General features: G+C 44.4%; 1 long non-coding RNA gene across 1 annotated transcript in view; it reads right to left on the bottom strand.

The window, feature by feature from the left end:
- Positions 1 to 8,703: 8,703 nt before the first annotated feature.
- Positions 8,704 to 18,860, bottom strand: part of LOC139264008 (uncharacterized) — a 30,023-nt gene continuing 19,866 nt past the window's right edge. Inside the window, exons 2-3 of the long non-coding RNA XR_011593275.1 lie at positions 13,412 to 13,514; positions 8,704 to 8,825 (exon numbers count right to left, since the gene is read on the bottom strand). This is a non-coding gene — a long non-coding RNA (uncharacterized lncRNA). The remainder of the gene's footprint in view (positions 8,826 to 13,411; positions 13,515 to 18,860) is intronic.

The following is an 18,860-nucleotide window of genomic DNA, read 5'->3' as shown; positions in this document are numbered from 1 at the left end:
AACCAGGGCACACAGTCTTAGGATAAGGGGTAGGCCATTTAGGACTGAGATGAGAAGAAACTGCTTCACTCAGAGAGTTGTTAACCTGTGGAATTACCTGCCGCAGAGAGTTGTTGATGCCAGTTCATTGGATATATTCAAGAGGGAGTTAGATATGGCCCTTATGGCTAAGGAGATCAAGGGGTATGGAGAGAAAGCAGGAAAGGGGTACTGAGGGAATGATCAGCCATGATCTTATTGAATGGTGGTGCAGGTTCGAAGGGCCGAATGGCCTACTCCTTCACCTATTTTCTATATTTCTATGTCTCACCCTGTAAACAAGTGTACTATTGACTTTATGAGGGAGGTGATGTCATGTATGCAACACTATGTAACCAGCATCCTACCACCACCAGAGGGCGTATCTGTTGGTGCCCCAAGGGATCCCAGCATCCCTTGGGAGCACTGTATATAAGCAGGCCTCCCATGCTGTATGGGCACTCTGGAGTTAGAATAAAGAGACTAAGGTCACACTTACTCACGTCTACAGTACTCAGTCACATTCCTTTATTTGAGACATAACACCATTGAATTGTAACCGCCACATAAAACACCTGGTTGAACATAAGAACATAAAAACTAGTTGCAGTAGTAGACAATTTGGCTCTTCGAGCCTGCTCAGCCCTTCAATGAGATCATGGCTGATCTTCAACCTCAACTGCACTTTCCTGCACTATCCCCATATCCCTTAATTCCCTTAATATCCAAAAATCTATCGATCTCTGCCTTGAATATACTCAACGACTGAGCCTCCACAGACCTCTGGAGTAGAGAATTTTAAACATTCATCATATTCTGAGTCCAGAAATTTCTCTTCATTTCTGTCCTAACTGGCCGACCCCTTATTCTGAGTCTGTGACCCCTAGACATTCGACTATGCTGCCCGGTTGCGCTACTTCATTGAAGATTTTACGTTTGTGATTTTTAGCAGAAACTTGAAATGCAACCAAACCAGTGCAATTTCCCGATTGGATCAAAGACAAAAACTCTACCCCAATCTATCTAAAAAACACACTACTTACTCCCCAGCCAGGGGAAGCACCCTCCCTGCATCTACCCTGTCAAGCCCTGCAAGGATTGTGTATGTTTCAAAGAGATAAACTCAATTTTTTCTAAACTCTAGAGAATATAGGCCTAGTCTACTCAATCAAGCATTAGTAAGTAGTGTGTTTTTTAGATAGATTGGGGTAGAGGTTTTTGTCTTGGATCCAATCGGGAAATTGCACTGCTTTGGTTGCATTTCAAGTTTCTGCTAAAAATCACAAACGTAAAATCCTCAATGAAGTGGCGCGATCGGGCAGCGTAATCGAATATATTGTTTTTTAACCTTTTCATTAAAAAGTATTCCTTGATCTATTGAAGCATGGTAACCTGACACAGTTTTATTAATACAGCTGGAAATGGGTTTATCAGCAAAAATAAGCATTTTACCCCTTTACAGGTGAGTAACATTAAATATTTTATGATATGAAAAATATTTTAAAACCTGCCTACTAGCGCCTGTGCACCTCAGAAAATGAGCGCAATCTGAAGAGCCTTCCTGAACCAACGCAATCGGCGGAATATCGCAGTTGCAAATTCGGCTATGTGGCCAGCATTGTAGGCAGGGCCCGATTCGATGAATTGAATTTTGAACCTGCATAAAAGATCGCGGAAAACACGAGCGTAAGTGATTTTGGAGGTAACTGTTTAAATTTCCCTCTTCCTTTGCGCTGGTCCACCTGATAGCGGCCAGATTGCGCTGATATTACTGGCGGAAACAGGTGCAAACTTGAAGCCATTGTCTTTCAGATTTGCTCTGGGGTGCATTGGAAAATTCCCAACCGCAGTATATGAAAAAGGACGCGACTGCTGCCAACGACATAGAGTCGTTGCGCGTGCCCAGTTCCGGGCTTCGTAGTCAGCTGCCATTTTGATAGAATGGAAATTGTGTTTGTTTTGCCGGTCATTAGAATAATGCTTCTCAAATGTGGCCGCAGTCCCCAAAGGTTTAGGAAATTGTTCATGAAATCCTAATGCGTGTAAAACGCTAATGATCACAATTTGATGTTTAGCATGCACCTTGCTTAGATGACCGGAAAGATCTTTAAAAAAATGAGGAACATATGAAAACACAACAGTCAACAGCAGAATACGATATAGCCAATATAAACCTGAGACAGATCCAATTATTCCAGGCAAATAATGAGCCAAGGTGCGGAGAACTAACCCTTGTGTCAGCTGTGGCTCAGTGGAAAGCATGCTCCCCTCTGAGTCAGTAAGTTGGAGGTTTAAATCCCACTCCAGGGACTTGAGCACAAAAATGTAGGCTCCCACTCTGGTGCAGTACTAAGGGAGTGCTGCACTGTTAGAGGTGTCTTTTGGATGAGATGTTAAACTGAGGCCCTGTCTGCTCTTTCAGGTGGATGTAAAAGATCCCATGGCACTATTTCGAAGAAGAGCAGGGGAGTTATCCCTGATGTCCTGGCCAATATTTATTCCTCAATCAACATAACAAAAAAACAGATTGTCTGGTCATTATCACATTGCTGTTTGTGGGAGCTTTCTGTGCGTAAATTAGTTACCATGTTTCCCACATTATAAATGTATTTCATTGGCTGTAAAGCGCTTTGAGATGTCCGGTGATCGTGAAAAGTGTTTTTAATAATTCAAATGTTTTTCTTCAGATAAGTAAACTGGGTATAGTCACTCGGCCAATTAAAATGTGTTCTAACTGTAGGCAACTTTAATGTTTCCTTATAGTCATAGGAACAGTGCACTCCTTATAATTGTGATGTAGACTGCTAATCAAGTGTCACGTTGTCTCAGCCTTCTAAAATAATCCCACCATTTTATGCTAAATAATAACATCCATTTGTTTCAAATTTGCAGCAGTTATCACCAGGCTAACCAATTCATGAAATGAGCAGATGGCATTAGGCTGCCTCATAGGAGAATAGAAGGAATAATTGCACAATTGGGACAGATTTTCCCGTGGAAATAATGGCAAGGCTAACGGCGTTTTAAGAACATAAGAATTAGGAGCAGGAGTAGGCCATTTGGCCCCTCGAGCCTGCTCTGTCATTCAATAAGATCATGGCTGACCTGATCTTGGCCTCAACTCCACTTCTTATTAACGTGTAAATTGGACAGCAACATCCAGTGTCCGCACATGCTCAGGTTAGGTGTGTAAATCAGGAAGTTGCAGCCCTGGTAGCCCTGCACCTCCAGAAGCTGTGCAATAATAATATCGCGCCGAGAGACTCACCATTGAAATACATGGAACAGCGCGAATTTGCTGCACTTACCTGATATATATGTACTAAACTCACCAGAAAAAGTTATGGCTTGTCCATTCCAATGTAAACATCCTTTTAAGAAGAATGAGAGGGGATCTTATTGAAATGTGTAAGATTCTGAGGAGGCTCGACAGGGTATATGCAGGGAAGATGTTTCCTCTCGTGGGGGAGTCTAGAACTAGGGGGCATAGTCTCAGAATAAGGCGTCACCCAGTTCAGATGGAAATGAGGAGGAATTTCTTCTCTCAGAGGGTTGTGAATCTTTGGAATTCTCTACCCCAGAGAGCAGTGGAGGCTGGATCATTGAATATATTTAAGTTGGAGATAGACAGATTTTTGAATAAGGGTGTCAAGGGTTATGGGGGGAAGGCAAGGAAGTGGAATTGAGGCCAAGTTCAGATCAGCCATGATCTTACTGAATGGCGGAGCAGGCTCGAGGGGCCAGATGGACTACACCTGCTCCTATTTCTTATGTTCTTACGTTCTTACTCAAGAAAGAAAGAACTTGCATTTCAATAGCACTTCAGGACATCGTGAAACCGTTCACATTCAATTATACTTGCTTTGGAGGCAGTTCAGAGAAGGTTCACTAGGTTGATTCTGGAGATGAGGGGGGTGACTTATGAGGAAAGGTTGAGTAGGTTGGGCCTCTACTCATTGGAATTCAGAAGAATGAGAGGTGATCTTATCGAAATGTATAAGGATATGAGGGGGCTTGACAAGGTGGATGCAGAGAGGATGTTTCCACTGATGGGAGAGACTAGAACAAGAGGGCATGATCTTAGAAGAAGGGGTCGCCCATTTAAAACTGAGATGATGAGGAATTTCTTCTCTCAGAGGGCTGTAAATCTATGGAATTCGCTGCCTCAGAGAGCTGTGGGAGCTAGGACATTAAATAAATTTAAGGCAAAAATAGACAGTTTCTTAAACGATAAGGGGATAAGGGGTTATGGGGAGCGGGCGGGGAAGTGAAGCTGAGTCTATGATCAGATCAGCCATGATCTTATTGAATGGCGGAGTAGGCTCGAGGGGCCGTATGGCCTACTCCTGCTCCTATTTCTTATGCTCTTATGCACTTAATTAATTTTGAAGTGTAGCCACTGTTTATAATGTAGGGGTAAAGCACCACTACAGCAATGTCATGAACAAGCAGATCATCCCTTTTTAATGATGTCGGTCGACAGATCGATGTTGGCCACAACCATCAGGAGAACACCACGGTTCATCTCCGCACTGCGTCTATCTCACGTTAGCTGCTGTGGACATGGATTTGGCTGCTGTCTCTCTGGACGATGTCACATTCTGAACACTTAGAGCCCAACTGAAATTAAAATAGATGTGTCAAAATGCAAGCAGTTCCAGGCAAACCCACGGCAGTTGAAATGTATGCACCTGTGAGCATGCTTAAGGACTTGTGGAGCTGTTGCACTGTGAGTGGTTTAGCCAGTCACATGATGCTCACAAGATTCAGCGAAACCCCAGTTAATTGAGTTCAGGTTCTCCACAATGAGGCTTGCAGTTGTTGTTATGTATGTAAACTTTACTTGTGTAAGATTTGCCACCAGGGGGCGCACCTGTTGGAGACCGAAGAGACACCTGGCCACCCCGGGCAAGCAGGTATAAAAGGCAGTCTACCATGCTGCTTCCTCACTCTGGAGTTACATTAAAGAGACCAAGCTCACAATCGTTTGAGCTTAAGATATACAATCTTGTGGAGTAATTCTGAACATAACAATTGGCAATGAGTAACAGATCACGAACTTTCATACGGTTATGGCTGCCGCTGGTATTCTAGAGAGATTTGTTGAGGGTGATGATTGGGAAGCCTTCGTTGAGCATCTTGACCAGTACTTCGTAGCCAACGAGCTGGATACGGAAGATACCGCGGTCAAGTGCAGGGCGATTCTCCTCACCATTTGTGGGTCCATGATATATGGCCTTGTCAAAAATCTGCTAGCACCGATGAAACCAACGGACAAGACATATGCGGAGCTGTGAACGCTGGTTCGGGAATACCTCAAGCCGAAGAAGAGCATCTTAATGGCCAGGTATTGCTTTACACGCACCATCGCTCCAAGGACCAGAACATGGCGAGATATGTCGCCGACCTAAGATGCCTTGCAGGACCGTGCGAATTTGCTGGATTTTTGGGGGAAATGTTGCGGGATTTTGTCGTGCTTGGAATTGGCCACGAGATCATTCTTCACAAACTGCTCACTGGCAAGTACTCTGCATAAAATAATGCCTTCAGCAGGCAGAACTGGACATGGCAGGGCCTACACGCCTGCCGAGACCAGACCTAGGATGACTCAGAGCCCGTTGTGGCGCATGAATGCGAATCCATTAACACCATGTTGGTGCTGTGAGAGTAATCATCGAGCCCATCAATGTCGATTCAAGCACTACGTGTGCAAAGGCTACAGAACAATGGGGCACCTCCAACGAATGTGCAGACGTGCTGCGACTCACCACGTGGCAGAGTCGGCAGAAGATGACCGATCCGGCGCGGATCACGCTGAACGAGTAAGAGTGGCAACTCAACCCGAGGTTGAAGAGGAAGTGTATGGGGTACACAACTTCACCACCAAAAGCCCTCCGATAATGTTAAAAGTCAAATTAAACGGCATTTCAGTTTCCATAGAATTGGACACGGGGGCGAGTCAGTCAATTATGAGCCAGAAGGCTTTTGAGAAACTGTGGGGCAACAAGGCACAAAGGCCAAAACTAAGCCCAATTCACACAAAGCTGCGCACTTACACCAAAGAGCTCATACCAGTCATTGGCAGTGCGGCAGTGAAGGTATCGTACGATGGAACTGTGCATGATTTATCACTATGGATTGTACCAGGCGATGGCCCAACGCTGTTCGGCAGAAGCTGGCTAGGAAAGATCCGATGGAATTGGGACGGCATCAAAGCACTGTCTTCGGTGGATGACGCCTCGTGCGCCCAAGTGCTAAACAAATTCCCATCGTTATTTGAGCCAGGCATCGGCAACTTCACAGATGCCAAAGTGCAGATCCATCTAGTCCCTGATGCACGGACCATTCATCACAAGGCCCGAGTTCATCACTAAAAACATTGGTCATTTTAACATTGCTGTTTGTGAGAGCTTGCTGTGCGCAAATTGGCTGCCGGGCATCCCTACAGTACAATGACGACTACACTTCAAAAGTACTTGATTGGCTGTAAAGCACTTTGGGATATCCTGAGGTGGTGAAAGGCCCTATATAAATACAAGTCCTTTCTTTGTTCCTTTCAACACCTCAAAGGAGCAGTGCATTCTGGAAGACACACGTAGGAAACTGTCACCAGAAGCCCCACGGCATTACCTCCTGCCTTTGCACCCAATACCTGCCAGTGGGAATAATCCTGCTAGGTTGAAAATGAACCCATGGTCCCAGGGATTGATGCATTCCATCCACATTGTTATTATCAGAGGGATTTGGTTGGTATTCAGAGGGATTTGGATGTCCTTGTACATGGATCACAGAAAGTTAACATGCAGGTACAGCTAGCAATTAGGAAAGCAAATGGTATGTTGGCCTTTATTGCAAGGCGGTTGAGTACAAGAGTAAGGAAGTCTTACTGCAATTGTACTAGGCTTTGGTGAGACCGCACCTGGAGTACTGTGAACAGTTTAGTTTTCCTTATCTAAGGAAGGATATACATGCTGTAGAGGCAGTGCAACAAAGGTTCACTAGATTGACTGCTGGGATCAGAGGGGTCTCCTATGATGAGAGGTTGAGTAGAATTGGCCTTAATTCTCTAGTGTTTAGAAGAATGAGAGGTGATCTCATTGAAAAGTATAAAATTCTTAGAGGGTTTGACTGGGTAGATGCTGAGAGGCGGTTTCGCCTGGCTGGAGGGTCTAGAACTAGGGGCCATAGTCTCAGGATAAGGGGTCAGCCATGTAGGAGTGAGATGAGGAGAAATTTCTTCACTCAGAGGGTGGTGATCATTGGAATTCTGTACCTCAGAGGGCTGTGGATACTCAGTCGTTGAGTATATTAAAGACTGAGATCGACAGATTTTTGGGCAATAAGGGAATCAAGGGATATGGGGATAAGAACATAAGAGTATAAGAAATAGGAGCAGGAGTAGGCCATTTTCCCCTTGAGCCTGCTCCACCATTTAATAAGATCATGGCTGATCTGATCTTGGGCTCAGCTCCACTTCCCCGCCTGCCCTGGATTGGGCAGGAAAGTGGAGTTGCTGCAGAAGTTCAGCCATAATATTATTGAATGGCGGAGCAGGCTTGACAGGCCCTATGGCCTACTCCTGCTCCTATTTCTTATCTTCTTATAATGACTGAATTTTTTTCTACAGTCACTTGCAGGGTATGAGCTCATGAAAATATGCCCAACTTTAACAGCCTCCAGTGTAATATCCATATGATATACTCGAAGGTACATTGAAGTGTCAGCTCTCAGATCAGCTTGTGAATTCAGCAGGGAGCCAACCATGGTCCTGAAAATCACCCAGCATCACAGTGTCCATAGCAGCCAGGAGAATGACATTAGGAAATGTTGTTAGTCCTTGAAGTTCAGAGGAAAAAATCTTACATTCTTGCTTCAAGCAAGCTTTTGAACAAATGCCTGCATATGATCAGACTTTTATCCCAAAGCGTCTATCACTCCCCAGTGCATTCTTTAGCAAGTGCAAAAGTACAAAAGTTCAAATCATTTCAGTGCTTAAAGCTATTTTGTTGCGGTTTTATTTTGTAATATATTTGCATTATCCCATCCTCGCTCGCAGTCCTTGTTGTGTGGAGAATTTTCCTCAGAGGTGCAATGCTAAAGTCTCATGTGTACTGTTTCTCTGACAGTTAGTGATTCGCTTTTCTTTTCTATCCCAGGAGTTTCTCGTCCACAGTCCCGTACTTAGTGTTGTAGGAAAACTAGTTACCTGGACTTTCCGAGAGCATTCTGGGGGAGCTAAAAGGGCTATTCCTTGCTTTTTAAAAATTCATTCATAGGATATGGGTGTCGCTGGCAAGACCAGCATTTATTGCCCATCCCTAATTGCCCTTGAGAAGGTGGTGGTGAGCCGCCGCCTTGAGCCGGTGCAGTCCGTGTGGTGAAGGTACTCCCACAGTGCTGACTGTGATGTCACGGTTTTATACAACTGAGTGGCTTGCTGGGCCATTTCAGAGTCAACCACATTGCTGTGGGTCTGGAGTCACATATAGGCCAGACCAGGTAAGGACGGCAGATTTCCTTCCCTGAAGGACAGTAGTGAACCAGTTGGATTTTTCCGACGATCTGGTAGTTTCATAGTCATCATTACTGATTCTAGTTTTTTAATCCCAGATTTATGTAATTAACTGAATTAAAATTCCCTCAGCTACCGTGGTGGGCTTTGAACTCACATCTGCTGGATTAGTAGTCCAGTAACATAACCACTCTGCTGCCGTACTCACTGGGAAATCCTGAGCACGTCTACGAACTGCACAAGCTAGCATGTTCAATGTTTCAAATTAAGACTCTGGGGCCAGAATGGGCGAGAGCTGCAAAAGAAGAAGATGAAAAGACTTATTAACATACTACTGATCTTGGGTACCTCCTACGTGCTGCTGGCTTGGTGCCGTGAATAGGAACGCCGGATGCCTGGTATGTGCTGTGGTACAGAGAGGAAGCAACCTCAGCCAGGTCGAGCCCGGCTGTCTCCATCCCACTGGGCCCTGCATCTGCGTCCGCATTGATCAGCAGGCTGACTGGTCTAATGGTGGCTGCCAGATCTTGAAAGCCCTGAAAGACAGCAGCCTGCCTATCTTTTGGATAAGATTTTAAATCATGGCCCCATCTGCCTTCTCAAGGCGAGAGCGTGCCGGCAACCTGTTTGGACAGCACAAAGGTACCACATGATGGGGGTTTTGGGGTACCGAACGCCAACGAATATCCTGGTATGTAAGTTCACTGATCACAATTTCTTGCAGCTCATTTGAAAGAAGATTGCCAAGTTAGTAAGTTAGTTTTCCTGTGACCAGATCTTACGCAGTAAGTCACCGGACACATCTGGAATTTGTTTTGTTTTAATTATTATTTCAGATGAAGCCCTTTCAATGCATTTGATTTCATCCTTCCAAAATATCACTTCTAGCTTCTTTCCATCTTGACTTTGGCATTCACCTGCGCAGGCAAAGAGAATTCTGGTTTACTTTTTCACCTGAAGGACAGTACCTCCTTTAATTTAGTTCTCCCTGACTACCACGCTGAAATTTCAAGCCTGCATTTTGCGCTCACGTCATTGCTGAGGGCTTAACCTTCTGACTCAGATACAAGAGTACTTCTAGTTTAATTAAGCTGGCATTTTGTTAAGACATTCCACAGCCAATCTGTGCTGCTTTATTTCTTAAGATCCCTTTCCCTTGTTGCAACCTACCTGATCTCTGCTTCATTTTTGAGAGTGCCATGGCTAATTGTGAGATTACCTTGCTGAACTAAATTGATTGAAAAAATCAATTTGGTCTGTCTAAACTTCCCTTGACAAGTCCATACTGACTGTCCTTGATTAATCCGTGTTTTTCCAAATGAAGATTTATCCTGTCCCTCAGCAGTTTTTCCAATAATTTTCCCACCATCAAGGGTAGACTGACTGGCCTGTAATTACTCGGTCTATTCCTGTCTCCCTTTTTAAACAACGGTACAACATTAACAATCCTCCAGTCCTATGGCACCACACCTGTAGCCAGAGAGAATTGGAAAATGATGGTCAGAGTCTCTGCTATTTCCTCTTTTGTTTCTCTTAACAGCCTGGATACATTTCATCCAGGCCTAGGGATTTATCCACTTTCAAAGCTGCGAAACCCCTTAATACCTCCTCTTTCACTATGTTTATTTAATCTAATATTTCACACTCGTTCCCTCTGATAGCGATTTTTGCATCGCCCCTCTCTTTTGTGAAAACAGACGCAAAGTATTCATTAAGAACCATACCCACATCTCCCGCCTCCACACACAGATTACCCTCATGGGGCTCAATTTTCCCCAAGAGTTGCTCTGTTTTTTTTGGAGCAGGCTGCTTTTTCTGGCCTAACTTAAAAATCCCCAGTTTCCCCAATCAATTTTTTTAGGTTCGTTTTTTTTCTCAAAAGGGGACATTACGAGCCACCTACTCCAGTCCTGGCCATTTAGGCAACTTTGACCAGCTAATAGTTACTCCATTTCTACTCAGGCCAGTGTATGTGGCCACTTGAGAAAACCCCTGCAGAGAGTTAAAGAAATCAACGCAGGTAAGGAAATTGGCACAGGTAAATGCAAACAGATGCCCGGACAACAGCAGCAGGAAAGGCAAGAGAGAGGGGGAGAGAGAGATGGGGGAGGAAGAGAGAGGTGGGGGGAGGGAGAGGGGGCGGAGGGAAGCCTTTGACCGGGAGGGAGGAGACCACTTGGCCTGGACTAGGGGCAGGGGAGCGGACCGGGAGGCCGCTCGGCCAGGGCTAGGGGCGGGAGAACTCAGAGATCGCACCGGAAGGCAGGAAAACTCACACAACGCACGCAGGAGAACTGACAGAACTCACCGGCAGGCAAGAGAACTCAGAGATCACACTAGGAGGCAGGAGAACCCACACAACGCACACAGGAGAACTCTCAGTACTCACCGGCAGGCAAGAGAACTCACAGGTTACTATGGCAGCCCGATCTTTTTGGCGCAGATCAAGGCTCCACCCCCCTCGGGTTAGACTACGCCAAAATGAAGAGATCCAACGGGGAAACTTACAACACCTTTTTTGGGGTGTACTTGGGCCACAAAAAATCGGGCGGAACTCTTCAAGTACGCCAAAAAAATGCTTTGGGGAAAATTGAGCCTATGGTCTCTAATAAGCCCTACCCTTTCTTTAGTTATCCTCTTGCTCTTAATATATTTATAAAACATCTTTGGGTTTTCCTTGATTTTACTTGCCAAGAATTTTTCATGCTTTCTCTTTGCTGTCCTAATGTTCTTTTTAATTTCACCCCTGCACTTTCTATAGTCCTCTAGAGATTCTGCAGTATTTAGCCCTCGGTATGTCATAAGCCTCCTTTTTTTATTTATCCTACCTTGTATGTCCCTAGACATCTGGGGGCTCTAGATTTATTAGTCCCTCCCTTTTTCTTTAAGGGCACATTTTTAGTCTGAGCCCTCCGGATCTGCTCCTTGAATGCCTACCCCTGCTCTGACACTGATTTACCTTCAAGTAGCTGTATCCAGCCCATTATGGCTAAGTCACCTTTCAGCTTAGCAAGGTTGGCTTTTCCCCAGTTTAGAACATTTATTCCTGGTCTATCCTTGTCCTTTTCTATAACTACCTTAAATCCAACTGAATTATGGTGACGAGCACCTAAATGCTCTCCTACTTATACCCCTTTCACCTGCCCAACTTCATTCCCTAAGACTAAAATCCAGAACCACCCCCTCCCGTGTTGGCCTTGTTACATACTGGCTAATGAATTTCTCCTGAATGCATTTTAGGAATTCTACACCCTATATACTTCACACTAATTTTATCCTAGTTAATATTAGGGTAGTTGAAATTATTACTGCCCTATAGTTTTTGCACTTGAGGTGTATAAAATTATGAGGGGCTGAGGTAGAGTGGATATTTCCCTTAGCAGATGGGTAAACAAGCAGGGGGCTTCGATTTAAAGTAATTGTTAGGAGGTTTAGAGGGTATTTGAGGATAAATTTCTTCACCTAGAGGGTGGTGGGGGTCTGGAACTCACTGCCTGAAAGGATGGTAGAGGCAGAAATCCTCATCACATTTAAAGGATACTTGGATGTGCACTTGAAGTGCCGTAGCCTATAGGGCTACAGACTAAGAGCTGGAAAGTTGGATTAGGCTGGATAGCTCTTTGCTGGCCGGCGCAGACACGATGGGCCGAAATGGCCTCCTTTGATGCTGTAAATCTCTATGATTCTATGATTTAATGAAACCCTAACACGTATATTGCACAGACTGCTTTATTGTTTTTTTGTTTTGCCACTCTCTCCTGTTATCAAAATTCCCCTAATGACGCATTAATGTGTGCAAGTAAACCAAAGCCCTACACTGTAATGGCTGCTATGGAGCCCACTGATAACAAAAGGGTAAGAATTCTTCTGAATGCTACACTCAGCATTATTGAAAACATGTTTGTGAAGATTTCCCCGCTCGGTATTTCAAGTGAAATTGTAAAGATGTTCTCTAAAGCAATGTGTTTCTGAGTTCCCTAGGAGTATTGAACAGAACTCTTTTATGAACTTCAGTTATGTGAGTAGACTGGAGAAGCTGGGGTTGTTCTTCTTAGAGAAGGTTGAGAGGAGATTTGACAGGGGTGTTCAAAATCCAGAGTTTTCTGGACAGATTGGATAGAGAGAAAGTGTTCCTATTGGCAGAAGGGTCGAACATAAGAACATAAGAAATAGGAGCAGGAGTAGGCCATTTGACTCCTCGACTCCACCAAGAACCAGAGAACACAGATTTAAGTTGAAGGCAACATGAGGAAAATCTTTTTTATGCAACGAGTGGTTAGGATCTGGAATTCACTGCCTGAAAGGATGGTGGATTCAATCATGGCTTTCAAAAGGGAACTGGATAAGTACCTGGATAAGTGGAAAATAATCTGCAGAGCTCCGGGGAAAGGGCAGGGGAGTGGGACAAGCTGAGGTATGCTTGTAGAGATTTGGCAGGGCCTCCTTCTGTGCTGTAACCATTCTATGATTCTATGATCCTATGATGCTGCGAGGCACATGGGTCAGCTTTCCGATTTAGCGCTCCCTGGGTGCTGAGCTCCAGGCGACAGGAGTTACGTCGGAATTTCGGCGTAGAGATGAGCAGGCCTGATTCACAGCCCAGCTGATTCTGTCCATCACTTCCGAATTATCAAATAGTGATGGCAGCAATTCTTCGCTCCCAAAGTAGGAAAACAAGTCAGCAATTATTTCTTTCAGGCTTAAGTGCAGCTGTTTCAAGCTACCAATAATTGAAAATGGAGGCTGTCAATGGTAACAAAAGTTTGATCTGTCTGGGAGTATAAATGGCGTAATAGTTTGTGCTGTTTAAAGATGATGTTACGGACATTTGCAAGTCATTTCTCAGCAGGAGGTATCGGTGCGCTGTCAGCAACTGCTTACCCGGTGCCGTAGAAATCCACATTGTTCTTTGCCACGCATTTTTCAAAGCGGTCAGTCCAATAAAACCTTGGTGATGGAGTGTGCTGCAGCAGCAGTTCTGAATCTAAAGGAAAGCACAATTAACAAGATAAATGTAAGCACCGAATTGAGTAGCTCTTTGTATTCATTGCCACAATAACTGGAAAGTGACTCCCAGTGTGACTGAGTATAAATTATCTTTACTTAGACTATCATCAGGTTATAAGTGACAGCACAGCATCAATAATCATTCAGTTCAAGTGCCATCTCACTTCTTTTATATCTGCCAAGTTTAATCTCACCTTTTAACACTAATCTTTCCAGTACTTAGTACAGTTCGCATGTTTGCAGTAAATGATTTATTTTCTTTTGTGATCCGAATTGATCTCTTAGACGGCACCTCCGGCAGTGAAGCGTTTCTTTAGTACTGCACTGGAGTGTTAGCCTAGGCTTTTGTGCTCAAGTCTCTGGACTGGGACTTGAACCCACAACCTTCTGACTCAGAGGCGAGAGCGCGATCCACTGAGACACCTTTTTACATACGGTGGTTCATTTATTGAATTATTTCACGTTGATCACAGCCCATACAGTCAGTTACTAGCTATTTCTGCAAGCTTCAGAGAATACGTGCCCCAGTCTGGTCAATATTCACACCTCAGGACGAGGCAGAGATATATGTAATTCAGAAAAGCCTCATTGTGTGCGGTTAAATAGCTGACATTGTACTTTGATGACAACCCATCTAACATGTTGTTGCCCATTAGCAGCTCTACATCCTAATGTGGATAACCGGGGCAAGAAAATGGGTTTTATTTGATGTCGAGAAGGTTTTATCATTTGTGGAGGAGTGCAAAATTAGGGACTATAAATATACGCTAGTCACTAATAAATCCAGTAGGGAATTCAGGAGCAACATCTTTACCCAGAGAGTGGTTAGAATGTGGATCTTGCTACCACAGAGAGTAGTTGAGGTGAATAACAGATACCCTTAAGGGGAAACTAGATAGGTACATGAGGGAGAAAGGAATAGAAGGATATGCTGATAGCGGGAGATGAAGTACGGTGGGAGGAGGCACAGATCAGTTGGGCCGAATGGCCTTTTTTTTGTGTTGTTAATTCTATGTTAAAAAACTGTTTGGCACAGATCAAAGAGTCAAGTTATTCCATTCAATTCAAAAATCCGATGTAACTGATATCCTATGACTGGCTAATCAACTAATATTGTTATGAGAAATGAAAGAAAGAAAGACTTGCATTTATATAGCACCTTTCACAACCACTGGACATCTCAAAGCACTTTACAGTCAATGAAGTATTTTTGGAATGTAGTGTAAGGGTCGAAAATCCACGGCCGCATTTGAAACACCCTAAGGACAAGAAAACTAACATGGGATCGTTCCATACACTAAATGAACATTTTTGGCCAAGTAAAAACAGGCTGGGAAAACGTGTGGGTGGATACAGACATTGTGGAGTCTGGCTCACAAGAGAGACAGAGGCACTGGCCAATGGGGGAAAAGTGCATTCTGGCAGGCCAATCAGGGGTCGAGTCGGGCCTGACGCGGGGAAATCTTCAACCAATAAGGACTCCCCGGCCCAGTTTGACAATGACTTCCCCCCCAAATCAAAATACAAATGTGGGCCATCATCTACCTAATTAATATGGACAATGGACAATGGCCCTGGGATCATTGCAGGAATGGCCCACTGACTCCCAGGACTATAACAAAGGACCTACAGACTTTCAGGCACCAATGTGCCTCATAACAATATCCCTGTCCTGACACCTGCCTGTACCTGTGACATCTTCTGATTAAATATTCAAAGCTATCTCCCTGCCCAAACTTACACAATGGACCACCCACTGGGTTTGAGCGCAAAAAGACCAGAATGGAATTGAATACAAATATAGGACACAAAACCACCAGAAAGTGGGCAGAGTTCACAGGGGAGGAAAGGTGTGGAGAGGAAAACTTGCAGAAAGGTGGAGAAAAACAGTTGTGTGAAAAGACTTGCAAAAGTGGGTGGAGAAGAACTGGGAGAACAGAGGTTGGAAAAAGTGTGTGGAGAAAAGGCTGCTGGCTGCTGGGGGGAAAGGAGCTGAGAGAGTTTTGCAAACTTTGATTTTGGTTGAGACTAAAAACCCACGAGCCAACCTTCTGGTTGGTAAGTGGCAGGAGGTGCTGCTCTTAGCCCTGAACACACTGGACAGGGTGAGAATAGCCGAAGCATCAGGCTGGGGCATGCAGAGCTGTGCAGACCTGGACACCTGGTTCAATAACCTGGATTCACAGCTGTAGTCTGACGATAACCGAGAGGCAGATAGAAGAAACCGACGCAACATCGAGGAGGAAAACCGAACAACAACGTAAAACCCACCCCAGAGGGACCTCGAGCTGAAATAAGTGCCCCCAGAACCCCGGAGTTGATAGGATTGAGAGTGTAGCCCAAACCCCCTCACAGACTCAATTTAGGACAGGAATTGGTAAGAAGGGTGGAATTGGGAGGTGGGGTTGTGTGTGAGTGGGATGTTTTAACCTCTTGTTTTCCCCTTCCCTGTTGCGAGATTTTTCGGGTTGTTGAATGAGATTTTGCCATTACTGCCATTTTATGACCTCTTCCTATTCCCTCTATCTTTGTGTTTACTATTCTAAATAAACAACATTAGCCATTTTGTACTCTTACCCACTGTGTCTGGTGCCTCGTTACTCACCCATCCCCATAAATCGCACGTACAGAACCTCAGGGGAGTGTGGCTTCGAACCCACACCCCAAGCTCCCTTTACAGTAGTCAGTGCTGTAATGTGGGAAACACAGCAGCCAATTTGCGCACAGCAAGCTCCCACAAACAGCACTGTGATAAAGGAACAGATAATTTGTTTTGTTGATTGAGGAATAAATATTGGCCAGGACACTGGAGATAACTCCCCTGCTCTTCTTTGAAATAGTGCCATGGGATCTTTTACATTCCACCTCAGAGGGCAGACTGGACTCCGGTTTAACATCTTATCTGAAAGACAGCACCTCCAACAGTTCAGCATTCCTTCAACACTGCACTGCAATATCAGCTTCCATTTATGTGTCCAAGTTCCAGGAGTGGGACTTGAACCCGCAACTTTCAAACATCAGAGGCAAGTGGGCTACCCACTGAGCCACAGCTACCATTGTTAATGTTGTTTGTTCCTAAATATCTTTAAAAGTTTAAAAAAAATATATTCCAGCCCAACCTCCTCCCGGTTAGCAGTCAAACTCTGGGTATCAGGAGTATGAAGCTGATCAAAGCCTCTATGATAGCTGGGACAAATATAAAGCAGTTCTGCCTTATTTCCCTCCCTAAACCCTTCCAGCTCTCCATATCCTCTCCTCCTTTAGAACCCTTTTCAAAACTCGCCTCTCTAACCAAGCATTTGGGCATCACTTCGAACCTTTCCTTCTTTGACTTGGCTTTAATTTCCCTCCGCACGTCTGTGAGGCACTTTGGGATGTTTTTATACATACAAAGCTGCTGTTGCTATGGTCTGGCAGCTGTCCCTTGAAATCAAGCACATTAGATTAGATTAATAGCTTCAATTTATTTTGCTATATATGCTGCAAAGTTTGTTAGTTGGAATTCCCTGTTAACTGGACTGAGTATAACACACGATTTTCAAATATATTCAGGCTTTGTAATTAGTTCAGGTATGAATATGGCAGTATGCCATTTTTTTTAATGAGTCTGGCCATTCTGAATTTATAATTAGCCTTGGCTAATAAAGGAGCGCACGAACCCTAGTCCTCTGAGTATAGTTGAATAAAGTGAGATCTTCATTGAGATCTTCATCCAACTGTTCATAAGGACAAGAGCTGTGTGGACAACAGTTGTTCATAGAGATAATAGTTACCAGTTGGATTTTTCACCTTTTGTTATTTTCCCCCGTAAGGAGATAGATGATAGGATTTCTACAGTAAATATGTATACACATAAAGAAATAATTGGATTTATGTAGCGCCTTTCACAACCACCAGACATTTCAAAGAACTTCACAGCCAATGAAGTACTTTTGGAGTGTCGTCACTGTTGTAACGGCAACCAATTTACGCACAGCAAGCTCCCACAAGCAACAATATGATAATGATCAGATAATTTGTTTTTGTTATGTTGATTGAGGGATAAATATTGTGCCAGGACACGGGGGAGAAATCCCCTTGCTCTTCTTCGAAATAGTGCGATGGGATTTTTTACGTCCACCCAAGAGAGCAGACGGGGCCTCATCCGAAAGGCGGCGTCTCCGACAATGCAGCACTCCCTTGGGAGTGTGAGCCTAAATATTTGTGCTCAAGTCTCTGGCGGGGACTTGAACACACAACCTTCTGACTCAGAAGTGAGTGTGCTACCCACTGAGCCACAGCTGACACATTTATAGAGTATGTTATACAACAATTTATTTAGTGCCTTATGTTATATTGTTATTACTCATATCGACGAGTGGAGATAGATCCTGCGGGAGACATAGAAACATAGAAAATAGGTGCAGGAGTAGGCCATTCGACCCTTCGAGCCTGCACCGCCATTCAATGAGTTCATGGCTGAACATGCAACTTCAGTACACCATTCCTGCTTTCTCACCATACCCCTTGATCCCCCATAGTAGTAAGGACTGCATCTAACTCCTTTTTGAATATATTTAGAGAATTGGCCTCAACAACTTTCTGTTGTAGAGAATTCCACAGGTTCACCACTCTCTGGGTGAAGAAGTTTCTCCTCATCTTGGTCCTAAATGGCTTACCCCTTATCCTTAGACTGTGACCCCTGGTTCTGGACTTCCCCAACATTGGGAACATTCTTCCTGCATCTAACCTGTCTAAACCCATCAGAATTTTAAACGTTTCTATGAGGTCCCCTCTCATTCTTCTGAACTCCAGTGAATACAAGCCCAGTTGATCCAGTCTTTCTTGATAGGTCAGTCCCGCCATCCTGGGAATCAGTCTGGTGAACCTTCGCTGCACTCCCTCAATAGCAAGAATGTCCTTCCTCAGGTTAGGAGACCAAAACTGTACACAATACTCCAGGTGTGGCCTCACCAAGGCCCTGTACAACTGTAGCAACACCTCCCTGCCCCTGTACTCAAATCCCCTCGCTATGAAGGCCAACATGCCATTTGCTTTCTTAACCGCCTGCTGTACCTGCATGCCAACCTTCAATGACTGATGTACTATGACACCCAGGTCTCGTTGCACCTCCCCTTTTCCTAATCTGTCACCATTCAGATAATAGTCTGTCTCTCTGTTTTTACCACCAAAGTGGATAACCTCACATTTATCCACATTATACTTCATCTGCCATGCATTTGCCCACTCACCTAACCTATCCAAGTCGCTCTGCAGCCTCATAGCATCCTCCTCACAACTCACACTGCCACCCAACTTAGTGTCATCCGCAAATTTGGAGATA

The sequence above is a fragment of the Pristiophorus japonicus genome, chromosome 5, assembly GCF_044704955.1.
Source record: "Pristiophorus japonicus isolate sPriJap1 chromosome 5, sPriJap1.hap1, whole genome shotgun sequence".
Classification (NCBI taxonomy): domain Eukaryota; kingdom Metazoa; phylum Chordata; class Chondrichthyes; family Pristiophoridae; genus Pristiophorus; species Pristiophorus japonicus.
This window is presented reverse-complemented; position numbering and strand designations above follow the sequence as displayed.